Raw genomic sequence first — 21,742 nt, forward strand, 5'->3', positions numbered from 1 at the left:
GGGAGGGGTGGAGTCTTGGGCGCACACGTCAGGAAGGGACAGCCAATCACACAAGGCAGGAGGCAGTTGCTAGGCTGAGGGCTTAGGTTAGGTATAGAGGAGTGAAGAGAATAACAGGAAGGCTTGCGGTTTAGTGGTGAGCTACGGAAATGGGCGGTCTACAACAAGATGGGGAAGGGGGGAACAGAGAGGGGGGTTACAGGTACGGAGGGCAGAGAGTGAATGTAGAGAGGGAGAGAAGGATTAAAAAATTTTAAGCATGGCTAGGCTCCAGTCCCTGAGAAATATGCCACAGTTAGGAAGGAACAGGGAAGATAGGGTGGTGTCCTTTCTGTCCTACCCTTAGCCCTACTAGGTGAGAAAAGAGATAAAACAAAGTTACTATGGCTAAGATATTTAAAATGGGGTCAGTAGGCCATTCCGGAAGTTGCTCTTCTGTGTGTCTCAGCCAGATGTCCCAGAACTCGAAGACTTCTTAATGCCATCTTAATGCCATGAACCAATCACAAGATGGAGAGCTCAGTAAATTTCCCAACTGGAAGCATATTTAGAAAGCCCAAAATATCTACTCATCATAATTCTTTACAAACAACTTTTTCTTTAAAAACCCTAGCTTGGAAGTCCCAGGATGGACACAACTTGGTTACTTCCTGAATCTGTGCTCCCCGAATTACATTTCTAAGACCTCAAATAAATGCTTTTGCTGCTTTGCAGCTCAGACTATAATTTTTCAGTTGGCATGGGAAAAAAGGAATAAGTTGATGATGTCAAGGTGATTGTCTCAATAATTGGATTCTGTACCTTGGTTAAAAGTCCACAGTCTGAATATTCCAGGTATATTTTCTCAACAAATTTGAAGCCTGAGACTCATACCTAAATCTTAACCCACATTTTTCACCATAATTAATAAATCAGTGAGAAAATTCAATGGGTTCCTGGGTCCTACCAAAAATCTCTTAGATGCTAAAGTAAAGCTTTGTTGTGTGTTCCCTTCACCTACTCTGTACCCTTTGAGATTCCAAACTCTTTGCCCTGTCTCCTTGTTTGCATTGTTTTACTTGCTCACTAGTTTCAGAACCTTATGTGAATCCCAGCATAAGAGTTTTCACAATCCATTTTACCTCTATGAACTCCTGTTGAGCAAGTCTTGTATCTCCTGAGGTGGGCAACAAATCCTGTTGCTGACCTAGTTCAGTGTCATGTTCTCATAATGATCATTATCAACATTAACAGCTTGAAGGAACATCTGCCATGGAAGTAGCATTAAAAAGGGCAAGGTATTTTTGGAAGACTCATTCTTGTTCCTTTTTTCAAAAATAAAACAACAGCTAAAAATAACTCATTGTTTCTGTTTCTAACAACTTTGAACTTACCGAGGGAGGACTTAAATTTTAGTAATTTTAATGTCCAGCACTGAATGAGATATCAAATTGCTCCTAAGAATTACTTTTTTTCAACAAATATTTTGGAGATGTGAGTAGCAATAATATGCAATCACACGGAATCCTGAATGATGGGAAATCACCGGGATGCTTGAGTATAAATCTTACTTTCTTTTCCCAGCAGATTTTTGGCATCTAACTGTGCCTATTTGAAACTGTTATGTACTCCAGAAAAAAAACATGTTCTTTTAATCTTAATCCAACCTTGTGGGGGCAACCATATTATTTTAATCCTGATCCAATATTATAGGGTGAGGCCTCTTGATTAGGTTGCTGCAGTAGAGATGTGACACACCCAATTGTGAGTATGACCTTTTGGTTGATGGAGATGTGAATCCGTCCATTTAAGACTGGTCTTAATTAGGTCACTGGAATTCTTTAAAAGGGGAAATATTTTGGAAAAAGCTCAGATGCAGACATTTGGAGATGCAGAAGAAAATGCTAGAAGGACTCAGGATATGCGAGAGCTGTTTGAAACTAGAAGCTGGGAAGAGTTCAGCAGACATTGCCGTGTGCTTTCCCATGAAATGCTAAACAAGCCAGAACTCAAAGTTTTGCCCTGGAGATGCTTAAGTGAGGGTCCGCAGACACTTAGAGAGGAAGCCACTGGAAGCAGAAGCTGGAAGCCACAAAACCGGGAACAAGGACCAGCAGACAACAACCACATGCCTTCCCATGTGACAGAGGCCTTTCTTCAGAGTCAAGGTGTCTTTCTCTAGATATCTTAGTTTGGATATTTTTAAAGCCTTAGAACTGAAAACTTGTAACTTAATAAATATCCTTTATAAAAGCTGATCCGTTTTTGGTATATTGCCTCCAGTAGCTTTAGCAAAACAAAACACTGTCTTAACAGCCTTAGTGGCAAGCCTACACATCTGCAGAAGAACCTGGCCATCAAAGGGAATTTTTGAGAATTTCTTACTGGGTGAAAAACTACACTTACTTTAACTTGTTCTTTGCTATTTAAAGGGGTATCAAGATTTTTTTCCTTTTATTTAAATTGCATTAATTCTTTACACAATCATAAATTATTTGACTAAATGTGATCACGAATCTGGTGACTGATTGCAGAATTTAGGAAAGTGTTCTTATTTTTTTTAATTACCCAACATGCAGTAAGGTACATGCTGAACTATTGGATCATAATCAGTCATATGTGTAATTTTTAAACGTGAAGTCGGAGAAATATGAAAAGTGAAAAATAATCCTTATACTCTATCAAAATTTGATCTATTTCATCTATCTTGACCTAAAGTACTGAAGTATTCTGTTTCTAACTGTGAAAATATGAAAAAGCAAGACTACTTTTTTCATAATTTAAATTTTACCATGTATTTGTTTGTATACAACAATGATGTTAATGTAACACTAGCTAATGAATTGCATTAACAGATAGTATTACAGTAGCAATGATCAGGTTCTGGAGATGTGAAGAGACTGGATATTAATGAGAGAGAACGATGGGAAGGGAGAAATTTTTATATATTGAAAACAATTGAACTTAACACATTTGGTTGGCATGTAAGATGCAGGTAAGCAGTGCCCTTTTCACTTGTATCTATTTGTGTTAAAGAATTTATATAGTAATGAATAGTCCCTTAGGATAAAAAGGATAGGTGTTTATCCCTTTCTTTCCCTGTAAGGTTATGTCTGCCAGACTAATTAATGTTAGAGACAGGAAGGGATAATGGAGAGTTCTGAGAGGGCTCTCATCAGAAGGGACAGGATGGGTTGTGCGCTCAACTGTTAGATCATAAGTCTTTGGAAAGGAGCATGGCAGATACTGGGACCCTCTACTGGCCAAGTAGAATTCTGTAAATTGTATTGAAAGAGCCTCATTTTTAAGGAATGATAATAGCTAATTATCTTTCACCAAGTGTGATTCTGAGGGAGGGAGCATTCACTCTCATGTTTGGAGAAACCACTAAGACCTAGGTCAATAATTTGAGGTTAGGAGCAGTTGTGGCAAGAGCAGATAAGAACAGAACCAGCAAAAGAAGGTGGCCCAGATAGAGGGGAGCCTGATTATACAAATCAATGGTGGTCAGATCAGATATAAATATAAAACTCTGATCCACAACCAGCCCATGAAGCCAAACCACTCTCTGCAGAATCCAGTCTAGGAAGCTCAACCACAGTTTGCAGCAAATAGTCCAGGAAGCCAAATTACTATTTGCAACAAGTAGTACAGGAAGCAAAATTACAGTCCCTGTAACAATCAGCCCCAAATGGCCAGGACTTGATTAACTACTGAGAGCATCCCTAATTATTGCCCTTCCTTCCAATTTAAGACCAACTGGAGAAAGCTGAACATATTCTTCTAACCAATCATGTAGGATGCCCCTCTTCAAGTTAGTATACCTCCAACTTCTCCATGTCAACAGCTTCCAATCAGGGCTTCCACCAGGGCATACTGTAAATCTTTCCCTTTCCCACTGTAAAACTTGCCCGTTCCTCTGTCTGTCTTTGAGTCTCTACTAAATGCAAACGATGACAGCCAAGTCCCTTGCTATAGCAAGGTCTGAATAAATGGCCTATGCTTGTTCTCATTTAGTTTGTTTTTATTTATTTCTACAAAGATCCCATTTTTGCATAGCACTGGTATTTCTGCATTCCTATCAGATACTAATGATCATCACCAGCATGGAAGTAGCAATACTGGAGATAATGGTCACTAATTATAATCAATGTTCAGGGTTATAATCTGGGTACAAAAGAAACTGTGACCTTATTTTGTAGTGTTAACACAGAACAAATTGTGTCCACACAATTCTTGGGTCACTCTTGCCCTGCCACAGTGACTGAGGAAGCCATGTATATTTCAGATGGAGCAATCAAAGATGAGGCTCCATCAGCTTGAGTTTCCATGTGACTATGTTCGACAGAGTCACTTGCTGACCTGTGATGTATATGTAATTTGATTTAGAAATAAACAATTGTGTTAAGCCAATGGGATTTTCAGGTTAATGTGTTGCTGCAGAATAATTGAACCTATTCTGACAATAATAGAAATGCAAGTTCAGAACAGAATATGCTTTTTGATTTGCTTCTTTGCATTTTCCAAAATATTGTGAACATTGTCTACCCTTGAAGCTTTTGACATGAATTATGCTTAGATCCAGCAGCCACAGAGTGGGTTAGCATAGCATGGTAGAAAAAATGATGGACAAATGTGGGGTAGTTGAGTTATTACACGTGTATTTACTTATATTTTTGTTTTTGTTGTATTTGAATCACCATCAACTGTGGTAAACCAATCTATTTCAAGAACATTGGCTTACAAAAAATTGAATTTTGTAACATGTAAGAAAATACAGTGTGTAATAAAATGCATTGAGTTCTATTTAATCTTGGGGTGATTGTTAGTATTATTTAAAATAAAAATACCTAGTTTTTTTTTTTTTTTGCTTGGGCAGGCACCGGGAATCAAACCCGGGTCTCTGGCATGGCAGGCGAGAACTCTGTCTGCTGAGCCACTGTGGCCCACCCTACATAGCTTTTTGATTCAGCAAATCCGAATGGCACAAAAATGATCAAGGGAAAATATTTTAAAATGTCCAAACCAGTTTTGAACAGCAGAAATATTGGAGACCACTTAAATGCCTTTCAACAGAAGAATGGTTTTGTAAATTGTGTACATCAATTTAGCAACCAAAAAAGAACATTATTTGTATGACTATACTGAAATGGAAGAATATTCATGACATATTTTGTATGAATAAAGCAAGTTATAGAACAATTTATATAGTATAATCTCATTTTTTCAAAAAGAATTGTAAATAGTATTTAGATGTACGAAAATTGTGTGAAGGATACACATTAACCTTAGAGTGCTTTTACTTGGAAGAGTGAATGAAGCGTTAAGAGGGTGACTGACATTTTACTGCGTATACTTCTATGGTATTTGATTTTCTTTTTTTACAATGAGCACATATTCTTTATGTAAGACAACAAACAGCTAAAGCAATTAAAATAAAGACTGAATAAAACCTTAATGGATGGCTGAAATTAAATACTCTTTAGTATAACATATACCAAACTAGACACAATAGTCATAATTCTGAGAGGAAAAGTAGGCTATTCTTTAAAATATTGGTTAATATTATCTGAAATTCATTAAGAATTTCAAGGGAGTCACAGAAGTTAAAGTTATGTGTCTTCAACTAGTCACCAAAGGGTGGTGGAAATGGCAAAGTTTATATGATATGATAATGGCCAGTGTTCTCTGTCTTCTAAGTTCTTTCAAGGCATTCTCTTTCCTAAGATTTAAGGCAAGCACAGCAAGTGAGAGACAGGAATTGAGGACTCGTAGCAAAGGTTTGCCTATGATTGCTTCTTCAAACTTAACCAAATATACAAATGACAATCTTTGTTGGTAAAGTAACTATTTGGAAAACAAAGGGTAATCATAGGTAAACTGAGTTGAGAACTATAGCTTCCAATGAAATAATGTTTTGGGAAGCGTTTCCATAAATCTGACTTTTTCATAACATTGTAATGTGAAATAGAATTCTGAAAATGGCCACAATCTTTGGTATCAACAGATAACAACAATAACAAAAAATTCTGCTGATCTAGACATCTTAAAATCCTCTAGTAAGTATACAGCTCCTTGATTAGAGTAGTCAAGGCAGCATTTTTGCCTATGTAATTTACTTGTGGCCATGAATGGAAATTGCACTACTCTGCAAAATTAAGATTTTCACAGATATCTTGTTTGTTATAATTTCAGGGAGCAGATAATGTTCTACAAAGCTCTTAAAAAATTTTACTTAGGAAACACAAAAAATGGTATCACAAAGTATGTGTCTTCTGTAAATTTTCATTTTGGATTTTCTGGCCACCGTATTATAGGAAGTGGTGGTTAAGTACCTAAAATAGAAGACTTGCTTAAACCAACACCTAATCAGAAGAGAAAGCCTCCTGGTACTTAGTTGCAGACTGAATATACTGCAGTCTTTCTCTAAGAGTGTATCTCACATTCAGAGTGGTTTCTCTATGCCTGTCAAGTGAACTGAACTCCCTGATTGTCTCTGCCTAGGACAGCGATCCATTTCTAATGTATGAGGCTACAGTTTCTTGAACTCATAAACTGTAAACTGTATTAAATAAACTGCCTTCTGATTGATGAGAGCTGCTCTCATAGGCTAATTTCTCATCTAAACAGTGATATGAAAATTCTTGCTAAAGGGTTGGTGACAGGACTAAATGGGGGTAATAGCAGACTTAATCAAGAAAGACAAATGGGATTCATTAACAACTGGCACTCAGCAGACAATCTTCAGAGAGTTCTCAGCACAATCTTATTGGTCCGATCGAAAATAATTGTGTGCTGCTTTTATCACTGAATACAGAACAAGCCCAATGAAGAATTCTATGGGTGATATTAAGTAGAATTCAAATTTAGATTGAATTTTGTGCCAGAGAGCCTCATCTTTGGTGAGAGGAAGGGGGGATAAAATCCTGGATATCATGCTGGGATTTGTTTTCTGGTTAATCAGTTTATTCACATTGTTCTTTCTACCCTGGTACTATAATTGACTGGGTCATGCTCTGGCTGGCAGGAATGACTATACCAGAGGCATCTGGTTTCTGTCTGCTTTGGAATTACATGTAGAGCATTTTATCCAAGCTCATTAGGCTGCATTTCCAGTAACTTCCTTATTTTACTGAGTTGTTTTGATTTGGCTAGTGTGATAAAGATGACTAGCTCTCTAACAAAGGTTCATATTCCTCTTCCATAGAATAGAGATTTTGCTGGGAAGTTTCTTCCAAATCAGGAGCTATATTACTAATCGTCCTGCTTTAAGTGGAGGAAATGTGCCTTGCTTCTTGACAATGGTTTGTGGGCCAAAAATAAAGCATGCCATTTCCAGGCCTTTTGTATAAAACTCTCCCATTCTATCTTTCGTCCTGATCTGTCAGCCATTCAGAGGATCCAGCAGATCCAAGGTACTCATAAATGATGGAGCCAAAAAGACAGAAGCAATATGAATCATGCTGAGAAGAGAAAAATTATTCTCCCTTGCATTAAGCCACTGAGAGTTGGGGGTATATTTGTTATAGCATCTAGCTTAATGTTGCTGATACAGCTAGTTTTATTACTGCCCTCTTACCTATTAGCTTTAGCAAACTTCTTAACTGACCTCCTTAGATTTGATTTTGGATATAGCCAAACTTTAAGACAAGTACCCTTATTGCTTAGTTTGTGAGCTCGAAGCCCCAGTTTTGGATAAGGACTTCCCACTGACCTGCTCCTGTCCTCTCTGCTCATCCCATTCTTAAATACCCAGATATAATATGTGGCCCTCCCACCCAGTCTGCCAGTGAGAGAAATGATATCAGATACAGTCTTAGCCAACTGATTCTTATGTTTGGGTTTTCCCACCCTTAGCATAAAAAGAGGAATTTTATGATGATAGCTCTTGTCTCAAACTATCAAACAGGCCAGATGAAGGGAAATTAGAAATGATGGCCCAGAAGTTTGAATGTTGCTTAATCTTCTTTCCTCTGGGCTGCACTTGTGAGAATGTTGGGCTGACAAACAGCTGGATGACTTTCAGAACCTGACTATAGCAGATGTTGTTATGGCCCCACCCATATTCCTTCAGCTAGCCCACTTTCATTACGTACTATCAATAGGCACAGTATTCGCGATCATAGGAGGGTTCGTTCACTGATTCCCACTATTCTCAGGCTACACATTAGATGACACCTGAGCAAAAGTACACTTTGCAATCATATTTGTAGGAGTAAACTTGACATTTTTCCCTCAACATTTTCTAGGTTTATCCGGTATGCCACGACGTTACTCTGACTACCCAGATGCATATACCATATGAAACACAGTATCATCAATAGGATCATTCATCTCACTAACAGCCGTAATCATTATAATCTTCATAATCTGAGAAGCCTTCGCCTCAAAACGCGAAGTCTCAACAGTAGAACTAACAACAACTAACGCTGAATGACTACACGGCTGCCCTCCTCCATATCATACATTCGAAGAGCCTGCCTTCGTAAAAAACTAACCAAGAAAGGAAGGAATCGAACCCCCTAAAGTAAGTTTCAAGCCAACTTCACATCCAATGTGGCTTTCTTTATACGAGGAGTTAATAAAAACATTATATAACTTCATCAAAGTTAAATTATAGGCTCAAACCCTTTACTCCTCTATGGCCTACCCTCTACAACTAGGATTCCAAGACGCCACATCCCCAATCATAGAAGAACTACTCCATTTCCATGATCACACACTAATGATCGTATTCCTAATCAGCACACTAGTTCTATATATTATTACACTGATATTAACAACTAAACTTACTCATACAAGCACCATAGACGCTCAAGAAGTAGAGACAGTGTGAACCATCTTACCAGCCATTATTCTTATCCTAATTGCACTGCCCTCACTACGAATCCTATACATAATAGATGAAATTGACAACCCACTATTAACTGTAAAAACAATAGGACACCAGTGGTACTGAAGCTATGAATATACCGACTACGAAGATCTTGGATTCGACTCATACATAATCCCAACAACAGATCTAAAGCCAGGTGAACTACGACTACTAGAAGTTGACAACCGAGTTGTCCTACCAATAGAACTCACAATCCGCATATTAATCTCATCAGAAGACGTACTACGCTCATGAGCAGTACCCTCTCTGGGCCTAAAAACTGACGCCATCCCGGGACGCCTAAACCAAGCCACACTAATAGCAACACGACCTGGACTCTACTACGGACAATGCTCAGAAATTTGTGGATCTAATCACAGCTTTATACCCATTGTCCTTGAACTAGTACCACTAGTACCACATCAACATGACTAATCACAATTACATCCATAATCCTAACACTATTTATCCTAATACAGCTAAAATTCACAAAACACTACATCACTTCAATACATGTCACTGGTGCCAACTTCAAGCTTTTGCTACTCTCCTATATTGGTTTGCTAATGCTGCTGTACAGCAACATACCAGAAACGGAATAGCTCCTTTAAAGGGAATTTTTTACATTACAGTTCCAAGGCCATAGAAATGTCCAAAATAAGGTGTCCAGAGAAGGTTACCTTAGCTCCAAATAAAGGCTAATGTCTGTCACATGGGAAGGTACATGGCTAGCATCTGTTGGTACTTGTTCCCAGTCCCATGGCTTCCAGCTTCTGATGCCAGTGATTTCCTCTCTAATGATCTATGGGCCTTCACTTAGCATCTCCAGAACATATCTCTGGGTTCTGTCTTGCTTAGCATCACATCAGAAGGCACATGGTGACATCTTTTGGGCTCCAAACATCCCTGTTTAGGCATATGTTTTCTCTGTCAGCACTATAAGCATCTCCAAACATTTGTGTCTCTGTTAGCTCTGAAGCAATTGTTCTCCAAGCATCTGCATCTGAGGTTTCTCCAAAACTTTCCCCCTTTTAAAGTACACTGGTAAACTAATCAAGACCCCCCTTGAATAGGTAGAGTCACATCTCCTTCTAGTCAAAAAGTGACACCCATGACTGGGCATGTCACATCTCTATAAATGTAATCTAAGCAGAAGGCCACACCCACAGCAGGCTATGTCATATCACCATGGAAACAATCCAATCAAAGTTTCCATCCTAAATAATAGGTCTGGCCTTACAAGGTGGGATTAGGAAAGAAAACATGTTTTTTTCTGAAATATTGTTCTAGTTTGTTAGCTGCTGGAATGCAGTATAACAGAAACAGAACAGCTTTTAAAAAGGGAATTTAATAAGTTGCTAGTTTACAGTTCTAAGGCCCAGAAAATGTCCCAATTAAAACAAGTCTATAGAAATGTCCAATCTTAGGCATCCAGGGAAAGATACCTTGGTTCAAGAAGGCACATGGCAAACACACTCAGAGTTTCTCTCTCATCTGGAAGGGCACATGGTGAACACAGCTGCTAGCTTTCTTTCTTGGCTTCTCTTTATGAAGCTCCCTGGGAGTCATTTTCCTTCTTCATCTCCAAAGGCCACTGGCTGGTAGATTCTGCTTCTCGTGGCTGTGTTGTTCTACTCTCTCAGAATTGCTTTCATTCTCCAAAAATATTTCCTCTTTTATAGGACTTCAGAAACTAATCAAGACCCACTCAAATGGGTGGAGACATGGCATCACCTAATCCGGTTTAACAACCACTCTTGATTAAATCACATCTCCAGGGACAAGATCTGATTACAGTGTCAAATATACAGTATTGAATAGGGATTATTCTGCCTTTATGAGATGTGATTTTGATTAAAACATGGCTTTTCAAGGGGACATACATTCTTTCAAACCAGTATATTCCACCCTCTGGACCCTAAAAAGGACATGTTTTTCCCATATACAAAATACATTCATTCCATAACAATATCAGAGAACCTTAAACCATTTCAGTAGCAATATACATGAAATACAAAGTTAGAAACGTACAAACTCCTATCAAAGTTAGTTACAGGCACGGTCTGTTCTAAGACAAAATTATCCTCTGGGTTTGGACTTTTGAAAACTCATAATAAGTTATTTGCTGCCAGTATACAGAGGAACAGTCATAGGATACATATACACGTTTCTATAGGGAGGAAAGAACACAGGGATCACCGGATCCAAGCAGTTTCAAAAACCCACAGGGCAAAGTCCATTAGATTTCAAAGTCTGAGAGTCCTTTATCTTCAGGACTTCTGAAAGCAGCAGTTCTACTCTTTCCAAGGGCCTATGCAGAGGCCTGCTTCTCTCCAAACGCAACCTTGGGGGACATTGGGTCTCAACCCTACCATGTGGTGGCAGCAGGCTCTCCCCAAACCCCAAAGAATGTGCTTCACCCTGCCCAAGGCCTGAGGTGGCATGACTTTTCCACTGCAATGAGGTGGAAGGCCCATCCTCTGCCTTCGGGACAAACTCACCCTCTCCACAGGCTTGGGTGGGTCTGCTCTCCTGGCCCAAGGCTTCTTGACTTCAGACCTCAGCCTCCATGATTTTGCCTCTGAAGTTATTTTTCCTCCAATGTGTCCCTTCTCTGAAACCCCCAGTCCAGACTGGCAGCGGCTCTGTTTATACAGGTCCCACAGCACTCTCACTGGCTTTCTATGGAGTAGCTTTGGATCATGCCCATCAGACATAAGGAGTTTACACAAATCCCTCCTGGATAACTCCATGTCCAATCCTGGCTTTCTCTGAAATAACTGACTGGTTCCACATTTGGTCAAGTTCTCATGTGGCACACTGTTCTCTGGGGTTTCCCTTCCAGGAAGCCCAGAATTCTCCAGAGTTTCAACTTCTGGTTTCTTTGTACCCAGCAGTTCAGTTCTCAGCTCATCTCATTCCTGTTCCATTTCACTATAAGCTGTGAGGAGAAACCAGGCTGCACTCTCCACATCTAACTTGGAGATCTCTTCTGCTAAGTATCCAAGTTCATGGCTTTTAAAATCTGCGTTGCACCCAAAGCCACTAGTTACTTTTGCCAGATTATCTGCCATTTTAAAACAAGGCTCACTTTCCTTCAAGTCTGCAATAACACATGCCTCATCTCTGTCTAGAACCTGGTCAGAGGTATCTTTAGAGTCCACATTTCTACCAACAAAGCATTCTAGGCCTTCTCTATCAAGCTTCTCACAACTCCTCCAGAATCTTCCCCTTATCCATTTAAAAAGCCAGTTCTCACTTTTTATGTCTGAATAATATACCATTGTGTATAAATACCACATTTGTTTATCCATTCATCAGTTGATGGACACTTGGGTGCTTTCATTTTTTGACAATTGTGAGTAATGCCACTATGAGTGTCAGTGTGCAAAACTCTGAGCCTCCACTTTCAATTCTTTGGGGGTATACACCTAGAAGTGGGTTTTGCTGAATCACACAGTAATTCTATACTTAACTATCCAAGGAACTGCTAAATTGTCTACCACAGTGTCTGCACCTTTCGACCAACAATGAATGAGTGCTCCTATTTCTCCTATTTTGTCCTCTCCAGTGATTGTAGTTTTCTTTTAAATAGTAGCTATTCTATTGTGAACTGTTATCTCACTGTGGTTTTGACTTATAGTTCCCTAATGGCTAATGATATTGAGCATCTTCTCATGTGCTTTTTGGACATTTGTATATCTTCTTGGAGGAAATGACTATTGAATTCTTTTGTCCATTTTTTAACTGGCTGTCTTTTGACTGTTTCACTCAAGAAATATATACTTCTAAGGCCATGGAAATGTCCAAATTAGGTCACCAACAACCTTCACTCAAGATTGGTCCAGAACACCTCTGTCAGCTGGAAAGTCACATGGTGATGTCTGCTAGTTTTCTCTCCTGGCTTCTCATTGCATAAGGACTCCCCAGGGGTGTTCTCTTTCTGCATCGCCAAAGATCTCTGGCTGTGTGGCTCTCTCAGCTTTGTTGGTTCTTTCCAAAATAGTTGCTTCTTAAAGGGTTCCAGTAAGCAACCCTACCTTGAATGGGTGGGGACACATCTTCATGGAAACCATCTAATCAAAGTTACCACCCATAACTGGGTGGGTCACATATCCATGGAAACAAAAAGAAATCCCACCCAGCAATATTGAGTGAGAATTAAAGGATACAGCTTTTCTGAGGTATATAATAGCTTCAAACTGGCACACCTGGATATTAAATTTTTACTTGATATGTGGTTTCCAAATAGTTACTCCCATTTTGTAGGCTGTCATTATAATTTCCTGATAAAACTTTTTGATGCACAAAGGTTTTGAATGTATGAGGTTCCATTTATCTCTTTTTTCTTTTGTTGCTTGTGCTTTGGATGTAAAGTCTAAAAATACATGGTTAACACAAGGTCTTGAAACACAAGGAAATAAGGTTTCCTATATTTTTTCCCCAGAGTTTTATATTTCTGGTTCATATATTAGGTTTTTGATCCATTATGAGTTTATTTTTTTATATGGTATGAGGTAGGGGGTCTACCTTCATTCTTTTGCAAATGGAAATCCAGTTTTCCCAGCACCATTTGTTGAAGAGACTATTCTTTCCCAATTGAGTGGTCTTCACTCCCTTCTCAAAAGCCATTTGCCAATAATATGAAGGGTTTCTGGACTATCAATTAGATTCAATTAGTCTATATGTCTGTCCTGGTGCTGACACCATGTTCTTTTAATTTATATGGCTTTGTAATAAATTTTAAGATTGGAAAATGTGAGTCCTCCAAATTAATTCTTATTTTTCAAGATAGTTTTGGCTATTCAGGGCCCCTCACCCTTCCATTTGAATTTGATGATTCTTTCCATTTCTGCAAAGAAGCTATGGGAATTTTGACTGGAATTGCATTGAATCTGTAAATTGCTTCAGGTAGAATTGATATCTTATCAAAATTTAGTCTTTTAATCCATGAGCACAGAATGTCCCCCCACTTCTTTAGGTCTTCCTTTATTTCTTTTGGGAATGTTTGGTAGTTAAGGTATACAAGTCCTTTATATCCCTGGTTAGATTTATTCCTAGATATTTCATTCTTTTAGTTGTTATTGTAAATGGAATTTTTTTCTTGAGCGCTTCTTCAAATTATCTTTTACTAGTGTATAGAAACACTACTGCTTTTGGGGTGTTCATCTTGTACTCCATTAACTGTCAAATTCATTTTTTAGTTTTAGGAGATTTGTTGTGTATTTTTCAGAGTTTTATGTGTAGAGGATCATGTAATCTGCAACTAAGGATGTTTTTACTTCATGTATACTTTCCTTTATTCTATTAATGTGGTGCATTACATTAATTGATTTTACTTGTTGACCCACCTTTGCATGGGATAAATCCCTCTTGTTCATGGTGCATAATTCTTTTAAGGTGTTGCTGGATTCAGTTTGCTAGGATTTTGTTGAGGACTTTTGCATCTATAATTATAAGTGATACTGGTCTGTAATATTATTTTCTTATGGTATTTTTACCTGCATTTGGTATGAGAGTGATGTTGGCTGTGTGGAATGAATTGTGGAGTTTCCCCTCCTCTTCAGTTTTTTGGAAGAGTTTGAGCAGGATTGGCCTCAATTCTTCTTGGAATTTTTGGTGAATTTCTCGGGTTATGTCAGCTGGTCCTGGGCTTTTCTTTGTTGGGAGATTCTTGATTACTTATTCAATCTTATTACTAGCTATTGGTTTGTTAAGATTTTCTTGGGTCAGTGTAGGTAATTTTTGTGTTTTAAGAATTTGTCCATTTCATCTAGTTCATCTAATTTGTTGGTGTACATTTTCCATAATATGCTCTTATAGTCCTTCTTATTTGTTTGGGGTTGGTAGTAATGCCTTTTTTCTCATTTCTTATTTTAGTTATTTATGTCCTCTTTCTTTTTTTCTTTGTCAGTCTAGCTAAAGGTTTTTCAATTTTATTGATCTTTTTGAAGAATCAATTTTTGGTTTTGTTGAGTCACTCTATTGTTTTGTTTTGTTTTTTAAATTCTCTATTTCATTTATCTCCACTATAATCTTTGTTATTTGCTTCCTTCTGCTTGCTATAAGTTTAGTTTGCTGCTTATTTTCAAATTCTTCCAATTTTGAGATTAGGTCTCTGATTTGAAACCTTTCTTTAGTTTTAATGTAATAATTTAGAGCTATAAATTTCTCTCTTTGCACTACCCTTTCTGCAGCCACTAGGTTTTGGATGTCGTGTCTTCATTTTATTTGCCTCTAGATATTTCCTAGTTTCTCTTGCAAGTTCTCCTTTAACGCACTGGCAATTTAAGAATACTTTGTTTATATTCCATATATTTGTGAATTTCCATTTCTCCCTCTGTTACTGATTTCTAGCTTCATTCCATTGTGGTCAGAGAAGAGACATTTTATGTTCTTAATGTTTTTGAATTTTCTGAGACTTTTTTTGTGACCTAAAATGTGGCCTATCCCATAGAATATCTGCATGCACTTGAGAAGAATGTGCGCTCTGATGCCGCACATGCAGTGTTCTATGCATTCTGTTAGACCTAGTTGGTTTTCTATGTTGTTCAAGTTTTATTTCATTTTTTGATCTTCTTTCTAGGTGTTCTATTCATTATCGAATGTGGTATATTAAAATATCCTACTATTAATGTAGAATGTCTATTTCTCCCATCAGTTTTATTGATATTTGCTTCATATATTTTGGGGTTATTTTGTTAGGTGCACATATTCTTAAAATTGTTATGCCTTCTTGTTGAATTGTATCAATATATAATGATATTCTTTGTCCCTCATCAGTTTTTTACTTAAAATTTATTTTATCTGATGTTAGCTTTGTTATCCTGGCTCTCCTTTGATTACTACATGCATGATTTATATGTTTCCATCCTTTTGTTTTCAGCCTACTTGTGTCTTTTAATTTAAAGTGAATCTATTGTAAACAGCAAACAGTTGAGTCTTGCTTTTTGATATGTCCTGCCACTTTCTCCCATTTTACTGGTGAGTTTAATCCATTTACATTCAGAGTAACTACTGATAATGTAGGATTTCTTTCTACCATTTTGATATTTTGTCTTTATAAGTCTTACACCCTTTTTGTCCCTCAATTCTTCCATCAATGACTACTTTCATATTTATTTGATTTTTTTGTATTGTACCCTATTAAGTCCCTTATCATTTATTTCTGATTATATTTTTCTTATATTTTCTTTGTGGTTACCATGAGGATAAATTTCACATTTGTGTTGGTTTGAAAGTGTTGTGTACCCCAGAAAAGCCATGTTCTTTAATCCTGATTCAATATTGTAAGGCAGGAGCCTTTGATTAGGATTGTTTCCATGGAGATTAACCCATTCAACAGTGGGTGTGACATTTTGATTAGATGGAAATGTGACTCCACTGATTCAAGGTGGGTCTTAATTAGTTTACTGGAGTCCTTTAAAAGAGAAAACATTTTGGAGAAAGCTCAGAGTCAACAGAGATGCAGACACTCAGAGATTCTTGGAGTGCTGACAGAGAGAGAACAGAGGCCTAAACACAGACTTTGGAGATGCAGTGTCCAGCAAATGTTGCCATGTGCCTTCCCATGAGATGCTAAGCTAGAACCTAGAGTTGTGTCCTGGAGGAGCTAAGTGAAGGCCCACAGATGCTTAGAGAGGAAACCACTGACATCAGATGCTTGAAGATGTTTGGAGTGTCAACAGAGAGACCAGATTCCTAGACAGGGATGTTTGGAGCTCAGTGAATGTCACCATGTGCCTTCCCATGAGATGCTAAGCAAGCCAGAACTCAGAGTTGTGTTCCAGAGAAGCTACATGAGGGCCCACAGACAGAGAGGAAATCACTGGCATCAGAAGCTGGAAACAATGGAACTGGAAGCAAGGACCAGCAGATTGCAGCCATGTTCCTTCCCATCGGCCCTTCTTGAGTCAAGGTATCTTTACCTGTATGCCTTAGTTTGGACATTTTTATGGCCTTAGAACTGTAAACTTGTAACTTAAATTCCATTTTTAAAACCATTCCATTTCTGGTATATTACATTCCAGCAGCATTTAAAAAACTAAAACAACATTCTAAGTATATACCAATCATTTTATTAGATACCTACTTAAACTTCTATTGCATACACAATCACTGCTCTTATACTTCTCTGTCCTCCACCTTTTTTTAATTGTTACAAATTTTATCTTCCTATATTATGTGTCCAGAAACTAGATTAGTTATTATGTTTTATGTATTTGCATTTTAGCACCTGTAAAAGGTAAGACGTAGAGTTAAGTACTAAAAAACACAATGCAATAGTGATGGTATTTATAATTTCCCTATGACTACCTTTACTGGTGGTCTTTATTTCTTTATGCCATTTGAACCACTGCCTAAAGTCCTTTCCTTTTAGTCCAAATAACTACCTTTAGCATTGCTTTTGGGGGCGATTTAGTGTTAATTAACTTCCTAAGCTTCTTTAAAAATCTTGGAATGTTAATATTGCCCTCATTTGTGGAAGAAATCCTTGCTAGATAACATTCTTGTTTGGCAGTTGTTTTCACTCAGTATTTTAAATATTTCAACCCTCTGTCTTCTTGCCTTCATGGTTTCTGATGAGAAACTGGAATTTAATCTAATTGGTGCTCCTTTGTACACTACAAGTTGCTTTTTCCTTTTGGCTTTCAGAAGTCTCTCCTTGGCTTTCACCAGTTTGATCGGCATGTGGCAGGGCATACTGATTTTCAAGTTCACCCTGTTTGGCGTTCTCTGGGCTTCCTGTATGTTCATATTCATAGCTTCTGCTAAGTTTAAGAAATTTTTTGTCATCTTTTTTTTTGTGCATTCTTTCTGTAAACCCACAACTTCTCTAATTATAAAAAAAAAGTGCTCAAGGAAATGAAGGAAAACAAAGAGAAAGAAATAAAGGCTATCAGGAAAACAATGAATGAACAATATGAGAATCTCAAAAGCTGCCACCCACAATTAGGTGGGTCATATCTCCATGGAAACAATATAAAGGATTCCACCCAGCAATATTGAATGAGGATTAAAGCACAGGGCTTTTCTGGGGTACAAATAATAACTTCAAACCAGTACATTCTACCCTTTGGACCCCCAAAGACATGTTCTTTCCAAATGCAAAATACATTCATTCCATAACAATGTCAGAAAGCCTTGAACCATTTCAGTAGTAATACAAATACAATACAAAGTCAGAAACAAAATCTCATCAAAGTCTGTTACAGGTATGGTCTGTCCCAAAGGCAAAATTCTTCTCTGCCTCAGGACCTGTATAACTCAGAACAAGTTATTTGCTACCAGTGTACAAAGGAGGAACAGTCATAGTATATGTAGTACCATTTCCATAGGGAGAAACTATAAGAAACACAGGGGTCACTGGACCCAAGCAGTTTCAAAACCTGCAGGGCAAACTCTATTAGATTTCTAAGCCTGAGAGTCATTTATCTTCAGGATTTTAGAAGGGGCAATCTCACCCTTTCCAAGGGCCTATGCAGCGGCCCTCCTTTCTCTGAATGCAACTTTGGGGGACATTGGGGGATGACCTTTTTCTCAACTCCATCCTCTTCAAGCGTTGGGGCTGCACCTGGGCTCTCTGCCATCTCTGGGGCACATGCTCAACCCTTCCATAGCAGTGTGGTGACAGCTAGGCTCTCCCCAATCCCCAAGAAATGTTCTCCACCCTTTCCAAGGCCTGAGGTGGCACAACTCTTCCACTGCAGTGAGGTGGAAGGTCTACCCTCTGCCTTAAGAGCAAACTCATTCTCTCCAAGTACATGGGTAAGTCCACTGTTCTGGCCTGTGGTTTCTAGACTTCAGACCTTAGCTTCCATGGTTCTGGCTCTGAAGACATTTTACCTTCAGTTTGTCCCTTTTCTGAGCCTTTTAGTACAGACTGGTGGTGTTTCCATTTATTCAGATCCCATAACACTCTTGTTGGATTTCTATGTAGTAGGCAAGGATCATGGCCATTAGACAAAATAAATTTCCACAAATCCATCCTGGATAACTCCATCTCCAATCCTGGCTTTCTCTGAAATGGCTGACTGGTTACACATTTGGTTAAATCCTCATGTGGAGCACTATTCTCTGGAGTCTCCTTTCCTGGAAGCCCAGAATTTTCCAGAACATCAATTTCTGGTTTCTTTGTACCCATGAATTCAGTTCTCAACGTATCTCTTTCCTGTCACATTTTGCTATATGCTATAAGGAGAAACCAGGCTGCACTTTCCACATTTAATTTGGAAATCTCTTCTGCTAAATACACAAGTTCATGGCTTTTAAAATCTGCCTCCCAGCCAAAACCACTAGTCAATTTTGCCAGATTATCTGCCATTTTAAAACAAGTATTACTTTCCTTCCAGTTTGCAATAACACATGCTCATTTCTGTTTAGAACCTCGTCAGAGGTAGCTTTAGAGTCCACATTTTTACCAGAAGTCTTTTCAAGGCATTCTAGGCCTTCTCTGTCAAATTCCTCACAACTCTTCCAGAATCTTTCCCTTATCCATTTAAAAAGCCATTCCAACATGTCTGGTATTTGCAAACCACAGCAGCGTACTCTCAGCACCAAAATCTGTTTTAGTTTGTAAGCTGCCAGAATGCAATACACCATAAACAGAATGGCTTTTAAAAAGGGAAATTTATTTAGTTGCAAGTTTATTAAGGCTGTGAAAATATCCAAATTAAGGCAAGTGTATGAAAATGTCCAATCTGAGGCATCCAGGGAAAGATACTTTGGTCAAGAAGGCCTACAATGTTCAGGGTTTCTCTCTCAGCTGGAAAGGCATTTGAAGAGATCTGCTAGCTTTCTCTTCAACAGCTTCTGGAGATCTATCCATTCACCTGGCTCTGTTGATTCTGGTGGCTCTCATGGTTCGCATGGCTCTAAAGCTTTCCTTAAAATGGTTCCTTCTTAAAGGACTCCAGTAAGCAACCCCACCTTGAATGGGTGGAGACACATCTCCACAGAAGCCATCTAATCAAAAGTTCCCACCCTCAATTGGGTGGTGTTCTAGTTTGCTAGCTGCTGGAATGCAATATACCAGAAACGGAATGGCTTTTAAAAGGGGAATTTAATGAGTTGCTGGTTTACAGTTCTAAGGCTGAGAAAATGTCCCAATTAAAACAAGTCTATAGAAGTGTCCAATCAAAGGCATCATCCAGGGTAAGATACCTTGGTTCAAGAAGGATGATAAAGGTCAGAGTTTCTCTCTCAAGTGAGACAGCACATGGCGAACACAGTCAGGGCTTCTCTCTCGGCTGGAAGGGCACATGGCGACCACGGCGTCATCTGCTAGCTTTCTCTCCTGGCTTCCATTTCATGAAGCTCCCCGGGAGGCATTTTCCTTCTTCATCTCCAAGGGTCACTGGCAGGTAGACTCTCTGCTTTGTAGTGTTGCTCTCTCTGAATCTCTTATTCTCCAAAATGTTTCCTCTTTTATAGGACTTCAGAAACTAATCAAGACCCACTCAAATGGGTGGAGACATGTCATCACCTAATCCAGCTTAACAACCACTCTTGACTAAATCACATCAACCAGGGAGACGATCTCATTACAGTTTCAAATATACAGTACCGAATAGGGATTATTCTACCTTTATGAAATGGGATTTGTATTAAAACATGGCTTTTCTTAGGGGACATGCTTCCTTTCAAACCAGTACAGGTGGGTCATATCTCCATGGAAGCAATAAAAAGATTCCACCCATCAGTATTGAATGAGGATTAAAGGACATGGCCTTTCTGGGGCACATAGTAGTTTCAAACCATCACAAGTAAGCATCAACTGATCTCTGATGTAGTGAACTACATTCTGCTATATGGGAGAAGTCAAAAGAACTTTTCAACATATAATCAATTTGATGTGTGAATGTCAGTTAAATGTGATAATTCTATATAAAAATAACCTTTTGGAATATTTGGACACTCCAAGAGCCATAATTCCAGATATATCACATCCAGTTGACGCATCCTCAGAAATTGTGGTGAGCTCATCCTTTCCCTCTGTTCTATTCCTTTTTATCAGGATCCAATTATATATTCTAGATATGCCACTACAAGGGCATTGTGGCCACTCTATAATTGGGGATGAAAATTTCCCTTCAAAGAACAAGTTGCATGCACCTGGTAGGTGCAGTATTTTGGCAGCTAACTCAGAAGCTGCTGCTCTTGCTTCCAACTCTGCTTTTATATATTCCTAAGTGTATGTTTGTGCAAACCCCACTGCCCAATGGAATTACCAGAGTGGCAGGGTTTTTTTCCTTTCTACAATCCCTATCAGCTGCCTCATCACCCCCAAATAAACAATTTCAATAAAAATTGTGTACTTGCTAGTACAGACTATCTCCACACCATTCAACATAACCATAAAACTAAATAAAACATTAGACTAAACACTGATCCACTTCTCCATCCACTTCTTACCAAATTGCTTCCACAAAACCTTTTCTACCAAGAAATTCTGGAACTGATCTAGGTCCAGCTATAAATAGAGCAACAGCATGAGTGATTATCAAGAACTTACATAATCATCCCTCCTTTCCCTTATTTCATGCCTTCTACAAGATCTCTATCTTTGCTTTCATCTGCCCCTTTGCCCTCATTGCCACCTCCTTCTGAGGCTTTATGTAAGCCACATTTCCCATGCCTGTCCAGATTGCCAGACAATTGTCAGAATGAAGAATTGTCCCTATATCCTTCTAGCCAGGAGAAGATAACACAATCCTTTAAACTTTGAGCAAAAACAGGTGATAGAATGCATATGTCTGCCCCTTCAGATACTTAAGGTAATACTAGTCCTCACCTCTCAACTTTCTTTCTCCAGGACCCATAATAATGAGTAAGTTGAGTGAAGATCATAACCTTGAGGGTAAACTGCCAAACATCTGTCAACACCTA

The sequence above is a fragment of the Tamandua tetradactyla genome, chromosome 11 (genome assembly GCF_023851605.1).
Source record: "Tamandua tetradactyla isolate mTamTet1 chromosome 11, mTamTet1.pri, whole genome shotgun sequence".
Taxonomy (NCBI): Eukaryota; Metazoa; Chordata; class Mammalia; order Pilosa; family Myrmecophagidae; genus Tamandua; species Tamandua tetradactyla.